The 19,636-nt window shown below is 33.9% G+C and overlaps 1 long non-coding RNA gene and 1 pseudogene across 1 annotated transcript; both read left to right on the plus strand.

Moving 5' to 3' along the window:
• The first annotated feature begins 8,914 nt into the window (after positions 1–8,914).
• On the plus strand, positions 8,915–16,654 carry LOC142608903 (peptidyl-prolyl cis-trans isomerase PASTICCINO1-like; annotated as a pseudogene).
• A 25-nt stretch (positions 16,655–16,679) lies between these two features.
• On the plus strand, positions 16,680–18,614 carry LOC142610048 (uncharacterized). Its single transcript, XR_012839753.1, has 2 exons — positions 16,680–17,823; positions 17,903–18,614. It is a non-coding gene; the product is annotated as an uncharacterized LOC142610048 (long non-coding RNA).
• The last annotated feature ends 1,022 nt before the right edge of the window (positions 18,615–19,636 follow it).

Consider the following 19,636-nt stretch of genomic DNA (forward strand, 5'->3'; position numbering starts at 1 on the left):
CGACCAACTTTATTAAAGTAGTGTACAAAATTACCGAACTTCTCTTTTTTTTTTTTTTTTTTTTTTTAAAAAGGGTACAAGGTAGTTGATGCTTCAAAGATTTTTAGTTTAGAAAATATTTTTAGATTTAAAAAAAAATTAATTTTTTAACAAATTTTTATCTTTCTCAAAAAATAGAGTTTAAATTTTTTTAAAATAATTTATTAATAATTATTTTAAGAACACTCATTAATAAAAATACTATTACTAATTAGGCTGAATCACTTTGTACTATGTCAACTAGCTATCAGTCTATCACCAGTCATCGCGTCCATAATACTTAAACTTTTTTTAAAAATATTATCAATAAATAATAGTCTGAGGTGCCATGCACAAAATCTTTATCAGTCAAATCATGGTGACAATGATGCTACCCATTGACAGGGTACTAACTAATGCTATTTGCTAATACGGTGGGCATAACATATCCTGCATCCATGCATGTGACATCAATCAATCATACATGAAACAACTCCATTTGCCGATTTGGTCCTGTAGCTTGACTACTTTCCTCAATCGGCGCCAATTTTATGTCATTGGCAATGACTCATCTGTTTTTAACTTTTTTTTCTTTCTGATTACCATCAAAAACAAAAAAAAAAATAATAATAACGATATCCGTTAGTGGTGACAACTGATAAACTATGATTAATAAACGCAACATTATTTTTACATAGGATAGGACATTAGAACTATATCACTTGCATATTATTTTTATATTAATTAAATTAATTAATGCCACCTACACATCTTAGCTCAATATGTTAGAAATTATGTTGATTTTATAGTTTGGACACAGAAAAATTTCATCATTATTAGACGTATTGTTTTTATTTTTTTCTTAATAAAGTTACAATGTTTTTTATTAAAAAAAAAAAATTCAATTATGACTTTCCATGCATATATGTTGTAGAATTCATTATGTAATTAGAATGATTGAAAAAAAATTAAAAAACAAAATCAGTTTTAATCTATGGGTCCACACGGTGTAACTATGTAAGGGGCTCCTTTCTCTCCGGATATGAGGGGTTCCTATTTCAACGGTTGCTCAACAAACCAACAAATTAACCAACCAACCACCAACCCACTTCCACGCCTATTTCTTGGACTAATATACACCGTGGATTAATTGGTGATTCTATTGATAGTGAGGTTGTTGATGTTGGCAGATTTAGTAGCTAGAATGCCTTCGGCAAGGCAGCACTATATCAGAGTCCGGTTTTCTTTACCATATTATTATCCTCCCATGTCAAGAGGTTTGTAACTTGTAGTTTAATGGTATTAAAGGTTTTTCTTTGTAAAGAGAGTTAAGTATTGATCTCGAGAAGTTGATTAAATGATTTTTAAGGGCTTATGATATTCATGAGATCTTGAATTTGAAATATTTTGTTAGCATCTTGGGGCTCTACTTACAAGATTTTTCTTTGTAATAACCTCGTGTACATGAGATGCGGAGACTACATATACTCAAATGAATAGTCAGATATTTGAAAAGGTCTTGGATATTCATGTTTGGCAAAAACAAAGAAAGAAAGGGAATTAAGTATCAAATCTCTCCATTCTCATTATTGTAACCTTTTTTTTTTTTTTTTGTTTTGAAAAACACACACACACACACACACATATATATAGGAAAAACAAAATTACATATATCTAATTATAAAACAAAATTACTCTCACATTTATTAAGAGAAAATTAATTATTATTATTATTATTATTATTGTTATTATTATTATTATGTGTCAAAAGAGATCCTATAAGTCGTAATTGTGTCTAATGGTTAATTTCTATCTATTTTAAGTTGTTAAACTCTCTTTACGTCATGCTCAAATGGTTACCCTTTATTAAAAGTATTTGTAAATTACATAATTCACTAATGTCAAAGCAAAACTTAAATTTGTTTTAAAATAATAATTTAATCCATTAACTTTCTAAATCATTTCAATTCACACTTTCAAGAAAAAAAATATCATGTGAAATTTAGATAAATGGTGGTTAAAATCTATCTAAATGCAAAAAAAAAAAAAAAAAAATCATTCCACATAAAATTATAAAACTTCTAGTAAACTATATGAGATTTGTGAAATTATGTAATATATATTAGTGAAGAAATTCTTATAGTGTGAATTTCTTAGTTGAAGCAAGATTGATAACCTGAGATCTATAAAATTGAGAGAAGAACAGTGTGTATGAGAAAAAAAAAGCGAGAAAAAGAGAGAAATTTTTTTGAATCAAAGACTGAATTCTTGCTTAATTTACATCTGAGCTTTAGCTCTCTAAATATAGTGTACAAATCAAGCCTAAACCAGAATAATCAACAACCCAAATTATACAGATCTGATTTTGTGATTTCAAGAATCACAGTTGGAGCATAACAGTCATTGGCGCCAAACTGCAACTACCATTTGAAAAAGGCTATATGACACCGTATGAAGACCTTCAACAACACTCTTACCATTAAATTAAAATGACGCGTATTGGTGTAAGCATTAATGACACAGTGCGTATGGACTCTTGTTTAATACACTCAATGAAACGGTGCATATTGAGCTCATCTTGAACGCCCCTAGTGTACAAATCAAGCCTAAACCAGAAAAATCAACAACCCAAATTATACAGATCTGATTTCGTGATTTCAAGAATCATAGTTGGAGCATAACAGTCATTCGCGTCAAACTGCAACTACCATTTGAAAAAGGCTATACGACACCGTATGAAGACCTTCAATAGCACTCTTACCATACGACTCATATTGGTGTAAGCATTAATGATACGGTGCATATGGACTCTTGTTTAATACACTTAATGAAATGGTGCGTATTGAGCTCATCTTGAATGCCCTTGTTTTAGCTAGACATAAATTAACTAACTCCAGAAACACTTCTATCTTCAACATCCCCCCCTCAAATGAGAGGGGGAGGAATCCACCAAGAGTTTGTGACGAAGAAGAAGAAAGTGAGGAGCAGCCAAAGGTTTGGTAAAGACATTAGCCAAATTGTCTTTGCCAGAAACAAAATCAACACATAAATCCTTACGAAAAACTTTCTCACAAATGTAATGATAATTAACCTCCAAATGCTTCGTCCTTGAGTGAAAAACATGGTTGGCAGAGAGAGTAATGACAGATGCATTGTCACACCAAATTACTGGAATATGAGAGGAAAATCCTGAGCTCCTTGAACAAGATACGAAGCCAAGATAGCTCTGCCGCAGTGGTAGCCAATGCACGATACTTAGCCTCTGTAGAAGACCTTGAGACAGTGTTTTGCTTCTTAGCTGACCATGAAATTGGATTGAAGCCAAGGAAAACAAGCAAACCAGTGGTGGAGGTCAGTTGGGTCACTTGCCCAATCTCCATCTAAAAAAGCAGTGAGGGTCAATGGTTCTGAAGAGAAATCAATACCATGATTCAAGGTGCCCCTCACATATCTTAAAACACGCTTGGCAACTTCCAAATGAGTAGATGTAGGCTTGCTCATGAATTGGCAGAGTTGGTGGACACTGAAAGCAAGGCCAAGACGAGTGAATGTCAAGTATTGGAGAGCACCAACCATGCTCCTATACTCAGTGGGATCAGAAAGAGCAATACCAGAATGAGGCACCAATCTAGTAGAAGGATAGCAAGGGGTCTTAGTGGGCTTAGAATTCTCCATATGAAATCTATGCAAAATTTCTAAAGCATACTTAGATTGAGTAAAAGTAATCCCAAACTTAGAATGAGCAATTTGAATCCCCAAGAAATAGCTTAATGGCCTCAAATCTTTAAGCTCAAAAACTTGACTTAGAGCTATAATGAGATAAGAAATTTGGACTGCACTATTGCCAGTCACAATAATGTCGTCCACATACAATAGAAGGTAGATTATGGTTTCATCTGATTGGTAGATGAACAAAGAACTATCAGCAACTGAGGCAATGAATCCCATATGAAGTAAGTGAAAGGTGAACCTCTCAAACCAGGCTCAAGGTGCCTACTTAAGGCCATAGAGAGATTTATGTAACTTGCAAACATAGTTTGGATAAACAGAATCCACATAACCAGGTGGTTGCTGCATATAGACCTCTTCCTTGAGGTATCCATGTAGGAATGCATTTGACACATTAAGTTGCCTCAATGACCATTTACAACTCATAGCTATAGCTAGAATAAGCCTCATAGTTGTAGGCCTAATAACTGGATTGAAAGTCTCATGGTAATCAATACCTACTTTCTGATGAAAGCCCTTTGCCACCAATCTCACCTTATACCTTGATATAGTACCATCACTATTGAGCTTGAGTTTGAAGACCCACTTTCATCCAACCAGATTCACATTAGGTGGGGTAGGAACTAAGGACCAAGTCTTTTATCTTTGTAGAGTCTGAAACTTTGCATCCATTGCCTCACACCATTTGGGGTATTGAGATGTTATTTTATAGGATGGAGGTTTTGTATTGACTGCTTTATAACAAAGTTTGCAGTTGGGCTTGGTGATTCCACTCTTGGATCTAGTTTGCATAGGATGATGGTTTGAAGTAGGATTAGAAGGAAGAATGGTTAAGGAAGATGAGGGTTAAGTAGAAAGAAGGTAAGACAAAGTGGCAGTAGGAGGAAGGACAGATGAAGCATTTGGATTAGGTACAGCAGAAGGGTTGGAAACAATTGGAGGTGAAGATAGAGCAAAAAGGAGGTGACTATCCAAATAAACTTGTAAGGACTGATTGGAAGAGGAAGGTATAGACCTAGGAGTAGGTGAGGATGGTGTATAAGCACCTAGTAAGGAAGGTCGATTTGTAGAGTGTAGATATAGTTGATTTGAGAGCCAAAGAGGATCAGTGAGAGCAGTAGAAGGAGTTGAAGTATGAACAAAATGAGTGAGAAGTGAGGAGTGAAAAAAGGAATTTTGACTCATTGAAAAGGACATGTCTAGAGATGTAAGATGTTTTGTTTGTAGATCAAAGCAAAGATACCCTTTATAAGCAGAAGGATATCCTAGGAAAATGCATTCTTTAGTTCTAGGTTCAAGTTTATGAGTAGTGTATGGTCTGAGATGAGGCTAACAAGCACAGTTAGATACCTTTAATTGTGAAAGATCAGGTGGTGAAGAGTATAGTTCGTACTAAGGAGATTGAAGACCAAGCACATGAGGTGGAAGCAATTTGATTAAAGTAAGGGCTATTTGCATAGCATATGACTAGTAGGTTAAGGGCATAGAAGCCTGAGACAGAAGGGTTAGTGTGGTTTCAATAAGGTGCCTATGCTTTCTCTCAACAAGACCATTTTGTTGAGGAGTGTAAGGGCAGAAAGTTTGATGGATTATACTATGCTATAACATATATTGTTTAAAGGCATTTGAGGTATACTCACCACCTCCATCAGACCTGAAAGTCTTGATTTTGGCTGAGAATTGATTGTCAATCATAGCATTAAAATGGACAAAATTTGTAAAGATTTTGGATTTTGATTTAAACAAGTAAAACCAGGTGAATCTAATATAGTGATCAACAAACAAAACATAATATCTAAAACCATTTATGGAAGGAATAGGTGCAGGACCCCACACATCATAATGGACAAGCTCAAAAGGATGGAATGTAGTAAACTGAGATTTAGGAAAAGGGCAGATTATGCATTTTTCCATACAAACAGTGTGTAAAAGAAGAATCAATAGAAGTACACTTAATTAGTACATATTTGACATTAGGAATTAAAACCTTGAGAACTTGATCATAAGGATGACCAAGCCTCATGTGCCAAAGGCTTTTATTGAAACGAGCAAGCCTAGCAACATTGTTGCAAACCTTAGAAGACAAAGAAAGATGAGATGCTCTATGAGGATAGATGGGATAGACTCCCCCTTCACTCTTGCCCTGGTAAAGCACTTTTCCCTTGGCCAAAGCCTGAATGGAAAGGAGTTTTCCATCAAAATAACACCAACATTTGTTATCATGACAGATTTTATGCTCTAATACCATGAAGAAATTCTTATAGTCTGAATTTCTTAGTTGAAGCAGGATTGATAACTTGAGATCAATAGAATTGAGAGAAGAACAGTGTGTGTGTTGAGAAAGAAAGAGCGAGAAAAAGAGAGAAAATTTTGAGAGAAAATTTCTTGAATCAAAGACTAAATTCTTGCTTAATTTACATCTAAGCTTTTGCTCTCTATATATAGTGTACAAATCAAGCTTGAACCAAAATAATCAACAACCCAACTTATATGGATCTAATTTCGTGATTTCAAGAATCACAACTGGAGCATAACTGTCATTGGCGCCAAACTGCAACTACCTTTTGAACAAGGCTATACGACACCGTATGAAGACCTTTAGCAGCACTCTTACCATAAAATCAAAATGACGCGTATTGGTGTAAGCATTAATGAAATGGTGTATATGGACTCTTGTTTAATACACTCAATGAAACGGTGCATATTGAGCTCATCTTAAACACCCCTGTTTCAGTTGGAAATAATTCAACTAACTCCAAAACACTTCTATCTTCAACAATTAGAACAAGCAAAGCCAAATGGAAATGATTCAAAACACTTCTTTTTATACTATTACAGTCACTACGAATGCCCAGTGCAATGGGATGTATTTATTTTGTGAGATTGATAAAAATTTCTCTTATAATTTCGTATAATTTCTCTTTATTCCACACAATTTCTCTTATAATTTGAGAGGGGGGGGGGGGGGAGGGAGAAGAGATGGAGAAGGGATATAACTCAACGGTAGAGTGTTACCTTGACGTGGTGGTAGGGATGGACCCACCGGGGGGGCCTGAGAAAAGAGGAAAAAGTTTTTGGGCCCCCCTTGCCTAAAGAAAAAAAAAGAATTTTTTTTAATGATTATATATATGTGTGTGTGTGTGTGTATATATATGTATATTCTAGAGTTGTCTCCCTCTTCCAAAAACTTAGACTCCCTCTCTTTTAATTAGCCTAACTCAACTAGCAACTACCCCAACTCAAAAACTTAACAAAAACAAAATCTTAAAATAAAAAATAAAAAATTTCAGACAACCCAGTATTAGAGTACTAGCATTAGGTGTTCTAAATGGTAGATATTTAATATTTAGAACACCAAATACCAAAAACATTACTGTATGAAACATTTCAAATGCTATAAAGTAGCAAAAGTAAGTTTTGATTTGTGAAAAATATATATATATATATATATATATATATTTTTTGCAACAGTTGATGCTCTTAAGAAACAATGATTTTGTGTATTGATCTTGGTTGATAGTTTGTTAGTACTATATGGATACTTATTTGGATTTTTTTCCTTCTTATACTTCGGTCCCCCTAGCTTGAAATCCTAAATCCGCCCTTGCATGATGGAGCCAATAAAATCCTACCTAATGGGAAGATAATTGGAGAGGTGACAAAACCGTATCTTGCCGTGTATATTGAGCAAATACAATAGTAATTAGTTATTATCACAAATGCGGTCACAATATAATTAGTATTGGATTAGCTCAATTCTAATTATAGCTGATAGAATTATATCATATCAAATGGACCCTACACGTTATAGTTAGGCAAAGTAAATGCTCTCTCCCTCTTTTATAAACTTGTTTTTTCTCCTTACGTTATGTAGTCCATTATAAATACATTAAATTTGATTTAGTTGTTCTAAGTGAAACTTGATTAGCTATGTTTCAAAAAAAAAAAAAAAAAAACTTTAGTTCATTATTTGTTTTATATTATTTTAATAGTTAACCCTAATTTTGTTTAATAATAAAAATTGGGTCCTACACATTGTGCTTGCATGTCTGTATGACTCAATGTAAGTAGTAAAGTTGTACGACATAATTTCTTCATATAACTTATTATAGGTACCTTAAATTTTTAACACAATTTACTTTTAAGTGAAAATCCATTTTTAAACATTTTTTTAAAATCAAAATAATAGTCTAATTTAAATTCAAAAATCAAAATTGTCTAAAGAAATTTAATAGGAGTTGAAGTTTTTATAATGTTTGTCCTATATACCAAAATACTTCGTAACATTTCAAATGTGTTAATTTACTTCATAATCCTTTTGTTTGTATCAAAATAATCTTTACCGTTACCTAGTACATAAAAAAAGCTAATGTGGTTAATTGGGAATATCGTTAATGCATGTCAAATTTTTATTACGTCTAACACTTAAAAAACTCTTTATTTATTTATCTTATTTTTTATATTGTTTATATTATGGTTATGCAGTTTTACAATCTTATTGGATGTCTTGGACACTCGACCTATATGGCTCTGTATTATTTTTCATCTGGATTTGGTTCTCATTTTTCAGTTATCGATCTTAGTTCCGGTCCCTCCATTATTTCAACCCAATCAATTCAAACATATGGATTGCAATTGCGTGAGGTTGCAAAATTGGGGGCTCTCAAACAGCCTCTGTGCAGCAAATCGAGGGTTTTGGTGGCAACAGCTACGATTCAATAAGGTAAGAAGCAAAAGCACTTGTTGGACACACGCACAAGAAGTACGAGTCAACTTTTATCAGAGATTTAAGTTATCAGATATTTAGGCAGTTTGGTAGAGTGGTTTAAACGTACATTTTTAATTTTTTAACAACATTATCTGTATTTTTATACACTTTTTATCTATAAATATTTTAAAAAATTACAAACAACATTCCTCACACTTCTCTACCAATAGTACACTTAGTTTTAAGTGAGTTTAACTAATAAAGACTTTTGTTATCAAATCAAAACTCTTAAAATAAAAAATAAAAAAAAAAGGAAAAGAAAGGTATGCTCCAAATATAAAACCTTCAAAATAAATATAATACTTCTTGAATGCAATTAATTAAAAATAGAAGTTAAAGAAACAAATCCCAAACGAAAGTAATATCTTCCTTTAACCGATTCCTCTTTGCTGTCGCATATCTCTCTGTTTCTCTCTCGCATCTTCCGTGCGTGAGTGGGTGAGTTTTGTTTCAGCACAAATGAAAGTAAAATTTGAATATGAAACGGAGCGTTTTACCAAAAACACTATTCCTAAGGCTCTTCGCGCTTTTTATTATAAGGTTAGTTAGAAACTGAAGCTAATTGATAGTATTTGTTTTACAAAATCAACTACTTTGCGTCAATCGGGTCCCGATTTGTCTCATTCAACTTTCTGAATTTCAGGTAATACTCATTTCAGTTCTTCTCCGATTCGAATTCTTTCTCTGTAGAATTATCCCTTCTGTTTGGTTACCGAGAAAACTGAGGCAAATGAACGAAATCACCAATCATTTGAATAATGCTATGCTATGCTAAATGAAAATTGTTGCTCAGTCACAGTGAGGAAAATTTAACATGGTGTAAAAAGGCTTTCGTTTAGCTTTCTATGCAAGTGAAACACTTAGGGTTTCGTGTTGTTTCTGATCTATTAATTTGCTATATGTTTATTCAATATTGAACTTAGTTATATAACTATCTTGGACTTTGAGCTCAATTCACTGTGTTCCTCTTGTAATCAAAATCTAGGTCCTTGATACTACACTGTCCTCAATTTTACAGTCACGGTGATTTGTGGCTATGGCTGTAGACTAAGATGCAGAACAGGAAGTTGCACCACAGAACAAGAAATCACCTACTGAGGATGAGAAGAGGTACATATATATATGAATCGTGTTCATTGTGACGTTGCATTACTCCGTTATTTTTCATTGATGTACTTTGATAAATCTATTGCTGAATTACATTATCTTGTATTCCTTTTTTTAAATGGTTCCCGTTATTCTTGAATTGGTTTGTTACCAGAAGATTGCTAATGAAGCAAAGGTGTAACGATATGTTGAATTGGTTCAGTTAGTAGATTGATTCTCTAAATTCTAGTTTAATAATTCTCCCTTTCAATTATATCAGTTTTTGTGCAGTCCACCATTGGGAGAAGTCCACCATTAGGAGAATTGAACGTAATGATTACAATTATTCCAAACATGTTCTTTGTTTCTGGTTCTCAGAACACTGTTTTTCAGATTTTATCATCCATTGGTATTTTGGCTTAAAAACATTAGAAAACTGTTCTTTGCTTTTATTCCAAAAAACAGATTTCTGAGATCAGTGTTTTTTTCTTTTTTGGAAAACATTACCAAACAAATTCTTAGGTTCTTTCTTTCAATCTGAAGAATTAATTTATGATGTTTTATTTATATTTTACTGTTCTATATCTGTATCACATGTCATGTAGTTTGATCCAGTATTTATTTAGTTCACCCCTATAGATATCAGACAAAAGCACCTAGCTGGATTTGTAATGGAAAATGTGATTTGATTTATGCATTGACAGGTGGGGGATATGCTTGGAGATGGGCGCCTTATAAAACGCTGAATTCATGATGGGAAAGGTTGGGTTCAGAATTTTTCTTTTCCCATTAGGATTGGTATTTGTTGGTAACTTTTTTTTTTTGATAAGTAGCACTAAAGGGTTTATATGATTTTTCTATTTTCACTTAGTTTAGGTTCCAGTTACTGCTTTCATTTGAGCTTCTTTCCCTGTTCTGTCTATGTTTCATTTTCTAATAATACTCTTCTACGATCTTAATACATGGCTGTAATATTTACATTTGTTATGATTTTTATGAATGATATCATGATGCTTTTCTTAATTGTTTGAAACAATTAGGTGAGTTTCCGATGGATTGCCCTCTTCATGACAGTCTACTACATGTCCATTGCAAGGGCATGCTTCTTAATGAAGAAAGGAGGGTCTTCTATGATACAAGAGTTGACAACAATGATCAGCCGTTGGAGTTCAGTTCTGGAGAAGGGCTCGTGAGTGTATGGGGAATTCATGCTAAGTTTTAATTTTTTCAAAGCATTGAAGATCAAATTATCATATCAATCAACCAACCACCAATGCCTCACCACACAAATTTTACAAAGTTTTTCTAAGCCCTTGCTTCTGCAATTCAATTCAATTGAATGAAAATCTAGTTTTGTATGCTAGGTACCCGGGGGATTTGAAATGTGTGTTCATTTGATGCTGCCTGGTGAGATAGCTCTTGTCACATGTCCACCTGATTATGCATATGACAAGTTCCCAAGGTTACTTTTGAAAATCTAGTTTACCTTCTACGGTTATCGTTTTCCCAGAAAATGTATTTAGAGTAATGCAGATCGAAGTGTGATTATTGTTTTTATATTTGTTTTTCTCCTCAATTCATCATGTCCATCTTCTACTTCAAATTTCATGACTGAATATTTCCTCTATATGATCAGGCCAGCTAATGTTCCTGAAGGTGCTCATGTTCAATGGGAAATTGAACTTCTTGGTTTTGAGATGCCAAAGGTAATCTACAAAATATCCTCTTTTTTATTCTTTCTTTTTTTTTTTTTTTTTGTGGGGGGGGGGGGGGGGGTTTAAAAAAGTGAGATATCTTCCTTTAAAAAAAATGTACTTGATTCAAAATTTGTTTGAAATGGTTGTCATTGTTGCATATATTCTGAGATGGCTGTGGAACTGTGGAAGTGCTATTGTTGATCACCAGACTAGTTTTTACTTATGGATGTGAACTTGTTGAATGGTCATTTGGATATCCAAAATATGAATCTATCTGATTTTTATTTTTTTTGGTTACCACAAAAGGTTGTACAAATATGAGGAAGAACAAAAACAAAACAGGCTAGGGAACATTGCAATCAATATGGATAGTAGAGGGGAATCTATCTGATTTTAAGTTGTCTTTTTCATCATATATAGAAACTAATTCACGACAGGAAATTCCTATTAGATTTTGTCTTCAAATGTGCTTTTGCCTTTAAAATTATTTAGAAGTAGGTGCATATTGAGTGTTAGTTATCACTTTTAAGTTTCTTTAAGAGAGTTAGACCTATAATCTAATTATGGTTGGTGCTATGTGTTTTGAGGTTTCCTTTCTTGATTGAACCATGAGTGCTTCAGGATCTTTATCTGGGTTAATTGATGAAGCATTTTATACCTATATTGCATCAATTTTATTGAACCATTTACATGATTTGAATCCAATTGCAGGATTGGACTGGTTTGAACTTCAAAAGTATAATGGATAATGCAGAGAAGATAAGACTCACAGTATGTTATTAACTTTTTATTTTGCTACACCTGGCTTTCTCTTATTTGATGCTTTAACACAACTTATTTGATGTTGGAAGTGCAAAAAAATGTTGATTAAATTAAGTTTTATTTAATTTTGGAAGTCAGTCATATTTTTATTGGTCAATTGGATTTTATAGGTGGTCTTAGTTAATTATGTTATTAGTATTTAATTTTCTAGTGTCAATGGTATTTTTGTAATTCAATAATTGGGATTTCCCAAGTCAACTAGAGTTAGGGTTTGGTTTTAGCAGTTTGTATAAACAGAGTATTCTACTCCTATGGAGTTAGTTTACAGTTTGCTTGATTAATAGAAAACTATATAGGAAATTTTCCAATGGTTTAGTGTTGACTTCAGCCAACCCTAGGTGCCAACTCCTAGGATTTTTTTTTTTTTAATTTAAAAATTTTCTGTTATTTTTTATGTTTTCAATTTTTGTGTAGCATCAAGTTTTGGTTGTCTTGTGTCACAATTTGGTATCAGAGCAAGATTTTGTCCTGTTTGAAGTATCGCTGTGGGTCACAACTAGAATTGGAAAAGAAAAACTCTGTTTTAAACCCACCCTATCTGACACCATCTTCTTCCTCAACCGTCCCTCCACCATCAACAAAACCAAAAAAATCTCCACCATCTATCCGTCACGACCCAATCATCACAAGCTTGATCATCAATCAACACCCAGGCCAAAACCTGTTCAATCGCCAAATCCCTTACAGCGCACTCCACCCAAAAGCAAAATTGCCAATATTTGAAGACCCCAAACCAACAATCTTGAGTTTCCCTCCATCTGTGTTTGAGCTTGGTGAGAGAGTGTAATTAAAGTGTGTGTGTGTGTATTTAGCAGCTAGTTTGTTTCTCAAAAAAAAAATTTCATCAATCCCATTACACTACCACGACTACTAATGCCTGTTGCGAAACCCTTTCCCCCAACATTAATTGACCACAAAGATTTCTCAGGTCTTGGTTGTTGCCTCTGGTCCATTACTGTCCCATCAGAAATTCATTGCCACCAAGTTTCCCAAGAAGCCATGTCACTTGTCATTGCCAAACCACACCACTGCAAGGACCACCGCAATACTCTGTTAGTATTGTCCCATCGCCATTACCCTTGGTCCACACGTATTGCTTTGTTGCTAAAACTTTGCTAGATTACTTTGCACGCCACCACCATCATCCCTGTGCGTCCCATTTTCTGACTTGCTATGTCCAAGAATTGTCATCAATAGGTTATAAACCTTTGAAGTCACACATACCCCTGGGTTTCAAAGACTTGACCCATATGAAAACCTTGATTCCGGGCCTGATCCACTTAAACAGAACTTATAAAAAGGGGTGTTCAAGGTGCGGTTTTGATCCATTTTTATCACTGCATTGCACGGTGCAGTTTGTCCAAAACCATCATTGCATTGTACCTCAATTTTGTAGTCACATGTGTGGTGCGATTTATCAAGGTGTGGTTTGGTTGGTTTTGGGATGGGACATTTTTCAAAATTTTGGGCTGGATTGGCTTAGCCAAAAGCTGATTTTTCCTTTGTTTTGGGCCAAATTTTACAAAGTTGGGCTTTTTTTTCTTTATTTTGGGCTGATTAAGAGTAGCCCAACAAGTTTTTAGGTGTGAAAGGGCCCATCTTTATAACAGTATTACTTCATAATATATATATAGATGCACACACACATATATGGGTGTGGTACGGTTTTGTGTAGTTTTCTTAACATAGAAGCACACACTGTGCGGTGCAGTGTAGTTACTCCATTTGGCGGGAAGTTTTGGTCAATTTAGGTGTTTAGGTGTGGTTTGAGTGGTTTGGTGAACACCCCTACTTATAAGCCCTTGATCCGACTTATATATAAGTAAGCCATGTCAAGCCTAGTCATGCTCGACTTGATAAAAAAAACTTAAAAACCTTTGTACGATCAAAACCATTAAAAAAAAAATCCTTGTACCTGACCTTGCCTAACCCAAACACACCACCAGTTGCTACTTTTGATTAATCTACCATAGTCCAAACCCTAGAGAAACTCATGAAAATTGTCTAGAACATATTTGCAAAGTTAGATAAGCACATTAGAAGGTATGGTCAACAGAATCTCCAATTAGACATACTGATAACTTCCATCCAAGGGCTGCCTGATAATCTTGAAGGTAAAGTTTCATAAATTGAGACAATTATGTTGGGCCACCAAAATTTTTTGCTGAAATAGAAGTAAAAGTACCAGCAAATGTTGCTTTAACTTCCGCGCTAAAGCCTAAACAGTAAGGTGAAGTATTTAAACCATGTGTAGCAGATATAATGAAGCCTGTTTCTTTTCCTGCTTTTAAGTTCAGCTGGGTCCAGAGAAACTGCAATTATGCAGCCCATATAGCTTCTAGATTTGCTTTAGGCGCTTGTCAATCTTTTTGTTTCAATAATGGTAACCTCCCGCCTCATATCGAGTCAGTTTGTAGGGTGGATTACCTAGCTTTTGACTCCTTAAAAGTTTAATGTTATTGAAGTTTAGCAAGAAAAAAGGAAGATTTCTCACTACTTGATGAGGAGAAAGCTCTGCAAGAGAGCAAATACTTAGAGGGTGCACTGTGCACATATGGAATATGAGTTTGATGCATTTGTTATCAATCAACCCTCTGAGGTGCATGAAGATAAAAAGCTGGATGAAGTGGAAACTTTGATACATTGTTTCTTTTTGTGGTCCAAGATAAGGCTATAACAGTTGCAATGCTTATTCCACATATTGATTTTGTAATTCTAGAAGAATTTAATGATTTGGTGGAAGCTAAGCCTTCTATTTTCTCAGTGCTATCAAAGGTGCTTCCAGAACTAAAGCAAGTATCTAGAGCCATAACTCTTATCAAGCAACTCTTCAACTTGAGGAAGAGTTTTCTCCAACCATGGGAGAATGATGTGTGGAGTGAAAAGAAATATTTACTTTAATTAGTTTACTCAATTTTGGAAGTCAATTGTATTTTTATTGGTCAAGTGGATTTTTTTTTAGGTCTTGGTAGTTAATTAATTTATTAGTATATAATTTCCTAGAGTTAAGGGTATTTTTTGTAATTTAATAATTGAGACTTCCCAAGTCAATTAGAATTAGGGTTTACTAACTAGAATTAGGTTTAGTTTAAGTAGTCTGTATAAGCATAGTATTGTACTTTTATGGAGACAATTTACAATTTTCTTGATCCATAATCCAATGGTTTGGTGTTGCGGACTCCTAGGTGATTTATTTTATTTTATTTTAATTTTTTCTGTTTTTCAATTTTGGTGTTTCATCAAGTTTAGGTTTTGTCCTATGTTCAATGGTTGTACACGTGTGCCCCAGTTGTCTATCAATGGAACCCCTTGTTTTATCCCTGTTTTGTGATGACGAATCACATTAAATATTATTTGGTGATCATTTATATTAGGACCAAAGCAAGTTAGATCTTTGATGCTATTTTTCATTCTCAGGGGAACAGGCAATGCTAAGAAGGAAAATTTGAACTTCCTCCAGCAGAGTATGAGAAGGTATTATGTTCTTCACCTTATATTGTGGGTAATTTTTTTGGGTTGACCATTCTGTACCATGCTTTTGGTGGACATTATCTTTCAAACGGGAAACTTGCATTAGTCTCATACAACTTTTTGGAATGAAATTGCTATTTTCATGTTGAAATCTATATAATGTAATAAAGTGGAAGCTCAATAATAAAGGATTAAGATAATTCACTCTAATTTTGTGCCAAGTACCCCAAATTAAAATTCAAATCCCCTTTAATTTTGTGCTAAATATCTCTCCAATTTAAAACATCTTTATCCCATTGTAAAACTACTTCTTCCCATTTGTGACTACTTCAAAGTCCATTTAAAGGTACTTCTAATCCATTTGAAACTGTTTCAAGCCATTCAAAATTACTTTCAGCTGTTTGAAACTAATACAAATTCAAGATCAAAACTTATCATGAACTCAAGTATAAACTTCAATGAAAAATTTAGCGTGTTCCATATAACTGACAATGCCTTTGCAATAGATTTTCATACGGCTTAAATTTCATTACTTATTTGAAAGATGAAAACATTAATAGAATTCATTGTATGACAATTTAAAAAAATACATTAAGGAACTTTTGCCAAAAAAAAAAAATTTAATGCTCCTGTGCTTATGTAGGATTATCATTTTAGTTACTGTAATTGCTGATAGCTAGCAATCCTGTTGCCCAGTTTGGCTAGTATTAATTCTGTGGTCAAAGAAACTTTTATGTGATAATTTGGTTTGTATGACCTAGAATATTTAAGTTTTTCAGGGGATCTATGCCTTTGGAAACAGTTGATTTTGCATGACTTTATCAACAAAAGTTCTTAAATAATTTTTCTTACAAACTTATAATTTTTTTAGAATTCTGTAAATATTAAAATATTCTTCTGAATCAAGAACTAGAATTTCTGCTCTAATATATTTAAAACATATCAATTATGCTTTCAAGTTGTCATATAATACTGTATGTTAGTTGCTCTACAGGTACGTAGGGAATTTAATCATGTCAATCCATAAGATGATGACGAAGGGAAGGAGTTTGTAAATACATGAGTAAGGTTTTTTTTTTCCTCCATTTAGGATGTAAAGGAGCTGCAATTGTTTGATTCTTGATTTACTCATTTTCTACCACTTTAGCACACTCTATATTGAAGGATAGCTTTGTATCTGAGATCAATTGTCTTTTTTTTTAAAAAAAAAAAAAAAAAAAAATTTGTTTGAAGAATCTATTACATTTGAATGTGGCTGCATGCCAACTGAAACTGGGAGTTTGCAGAAAGTCCATTGAGCCTGCAATAAGGTATGTTTAATGACTTCAAAATGTGAGTAGGCATGTTTGTTTTATCAGGGAAAGTTGTGATGAAATCAGAGCCTAGCATGTGCAATTGTAATAAAGGAGTCACTCCATTTATTGAACAAATAAACTATTGCATATAAGTTTGGGGCAAGAAAAAGAGAGTCCTGCCTCACTTCATCTCCCTCTTGGGAAGACACTGTTAAGATGTGGGTGGAGCTTGATCTACTGTGTTGGTTATATTGGTCCCCCAGCCTAATGATGTCCGTAAAATTTTGGGGGGTATTTCTGGTATTTAAGATTGCATTAGAAGCCCTAGTACTGCAGTAGTTTTACTCATGTATGCTCTAGTAACAGCAGAATAGGGCTGTATATATACGTGTGATCATTATAACTTATTTTGGTAAGCTGGTCTTCTTGTGTGTGCTTTGATGTTTTCTTTTGATTTTATTTTTGTTGTTTGCACCTCACAGATATCAAGGTAGGTTTCTCGTTCCTTAACAGACAGTAATATATAAGTTGTTAACAATTAAGTGCTTGGGCTGCAAACAAGAAATACTTAGCTTGGCTTTATCACCCTCTAATATTATACATGACAATTAACCTTAGTAGATTTAATTGATTGGTGAATGAATGGAAACAGTATCTAATGAGTTGTAATTAATTAGAAAATTTTCCCATCTGAATTTAAAAATACCCAACATGCTTTTTAGTGTTAAACTGTCGTTGTGTTGTATATGTTTAACTGGTTTTTGTAACTGCTCTCGCAGGCCAAGGTTAATTATCTGGAGTTTTGTTTTTGATATATCCTGATGGAGCTATGTAGATTTCAGATGCAAACCCAGCACAAGTAAAGGCTCTTTACCATCGTGGAATGGCCTACATGGCAGGTGGAGATTTTGAGGAATCAAGGGGTGATTTCAAAATGGTAATGCTTATTATTTTCCTTCGTAGTTGAGCATTAAATTCTGGACCCTATTATAAAAGTTGTTTCTGGATGCCACTAGATGATGAAAGTTAACAAGTCATCGGAAGCTGTGCAACAGCTGCTCTTCTTAAACTAAAGCAGAAGGAGCAGGTGGGTTGAAACACCGTCAAATTTTCTATTTAAAATTTAAGATGGAGTTTAAATGCTTTATGCCATACTATATGCCATCATTTGATATGCATGGGGTTGGGAAGAAGGCTAGGAAACAATTTAAAAAATTATTTGACAAGAAACCAGGGGAAATCGCTGTTGCTGGGGCTGAAGATGAAGAAGATATTGATACAGGTGAAAACCATAACAATTTTGATAAGGAGGATTAGGATGCAAATAATTCAGAGGAATTGCATGAAGCTGCAGCTGATGAACGTCAAAGGGGTTGGTTCGCCCTCTTCTGGCCCAGTAGTAGAAGACTATTTTCAGCTCTTGGGCTGCAAAGATGTTCTATATTATGATTTTTGTATCAAACTAATCCTGGGGTTAGGACATCTTACTTGTAACCCATTGGCTGCAGTGGTGCTTTTAATATGCTTGGCAGCTGGGGAAAATACAAAAAAAAGAATCTAGTGTAGTTACCATATATATACCAAGAAATAGAAAGTAATGTTTGAATTCAAGCACATACACAGCTTCAACAATGGAGGAATCGAGGGTTGAAGCATGGAAGAGAGAGAGAGGGTTTGTATGTGAATGATTCTGTATATTGATATAATTAACAAACTCTGGTTCTTATATAAGACGTGGGAAACTCTTAACAAATAACTAACAAAATTCTAAGCCAATAGAAAACTAACACCTGTCAACTAACACTACAACTCTACGAGCTTTGCACAAACGACATGTAGCTTTATCATCTATAATACATAAAACGGCCTATAGCTTTAGATTATATACAAAATTCTTCTTCTTGAACCTCATATGTTCTAACAAGTAAGAAATATAAATGATTTAACTTGTCCGTCTTTGGCACTTTTTAGATTTATGTATTCGAATAAGAACTGGTAGTGGTAGATAGATTTCAGAATTGGGTGACAGATTTCTTCGTCTTTCTGCTAGATTTGAAATTCTTAAGCTCCTAATACCAGATACCTTGAAAGGGTATGTGATTTTTGTTCACCTCAGCCGTACCAATTGCAGTCAGCAAGTTACTCTGGATTAGGGCGTTGCCAGAAATAATTACTTAGGGGCTGGGTTGTAGTAGAGATATACTAAAATATAATTCAACCAATTTTCATGTGATTCAAACCACAAAAATTGAAAACTATGACGATAATTTTTTGGTCCATTGTATGGATACTCTATGTTTCTAGGTTGATATGAACCTGTTATGAGATAAGCAGGTCGAATTTCATCTTGTTTGTTGATAGGAAATTCATATATTTATTTACGTGATCCTGGATCATGGTCTATCCCTTTCGATTGAATTCTTGAACATTTGAAGGGACGCTCATCAGACATTGAAGTATCAACATTTGTTTCTACAAATTACCTAAGTTTTGAATGACATATAAATTTTTTCTTAAAAAATGCATTAATTGTTAGGAAAAATGCTAAGACACCCCTAAACTTTCAAGTAGTGGTCATAACACCCCCTTAACTTTAATTTTGGCCAATTTACTCCTTGAACTTTAGACACTTGCCAAATTAATACCTCTGTTATTCTTCTGTTAATAAACTAACGGTAAATCTCAGGTGAGAGGCATGTGGAAATAAAAACCAAAGCTGAATAACCTGAAGGTCCTGAACCGTTGAGAGA

This window comes from Castanea sativa, chromosome 9, assembly GCF_040712315.1.
Source record: "Castanea sativa cultivar Marrone di Chiusa Pesio chromosome 9, ASM4071231v1".
NCBI classification, from domain to species: Eukaryota; Viridiplantae; Streptophyta; class Magnoliopsida; order Fagales; family Fagaceae; genus Castanea; species Castanea sativa.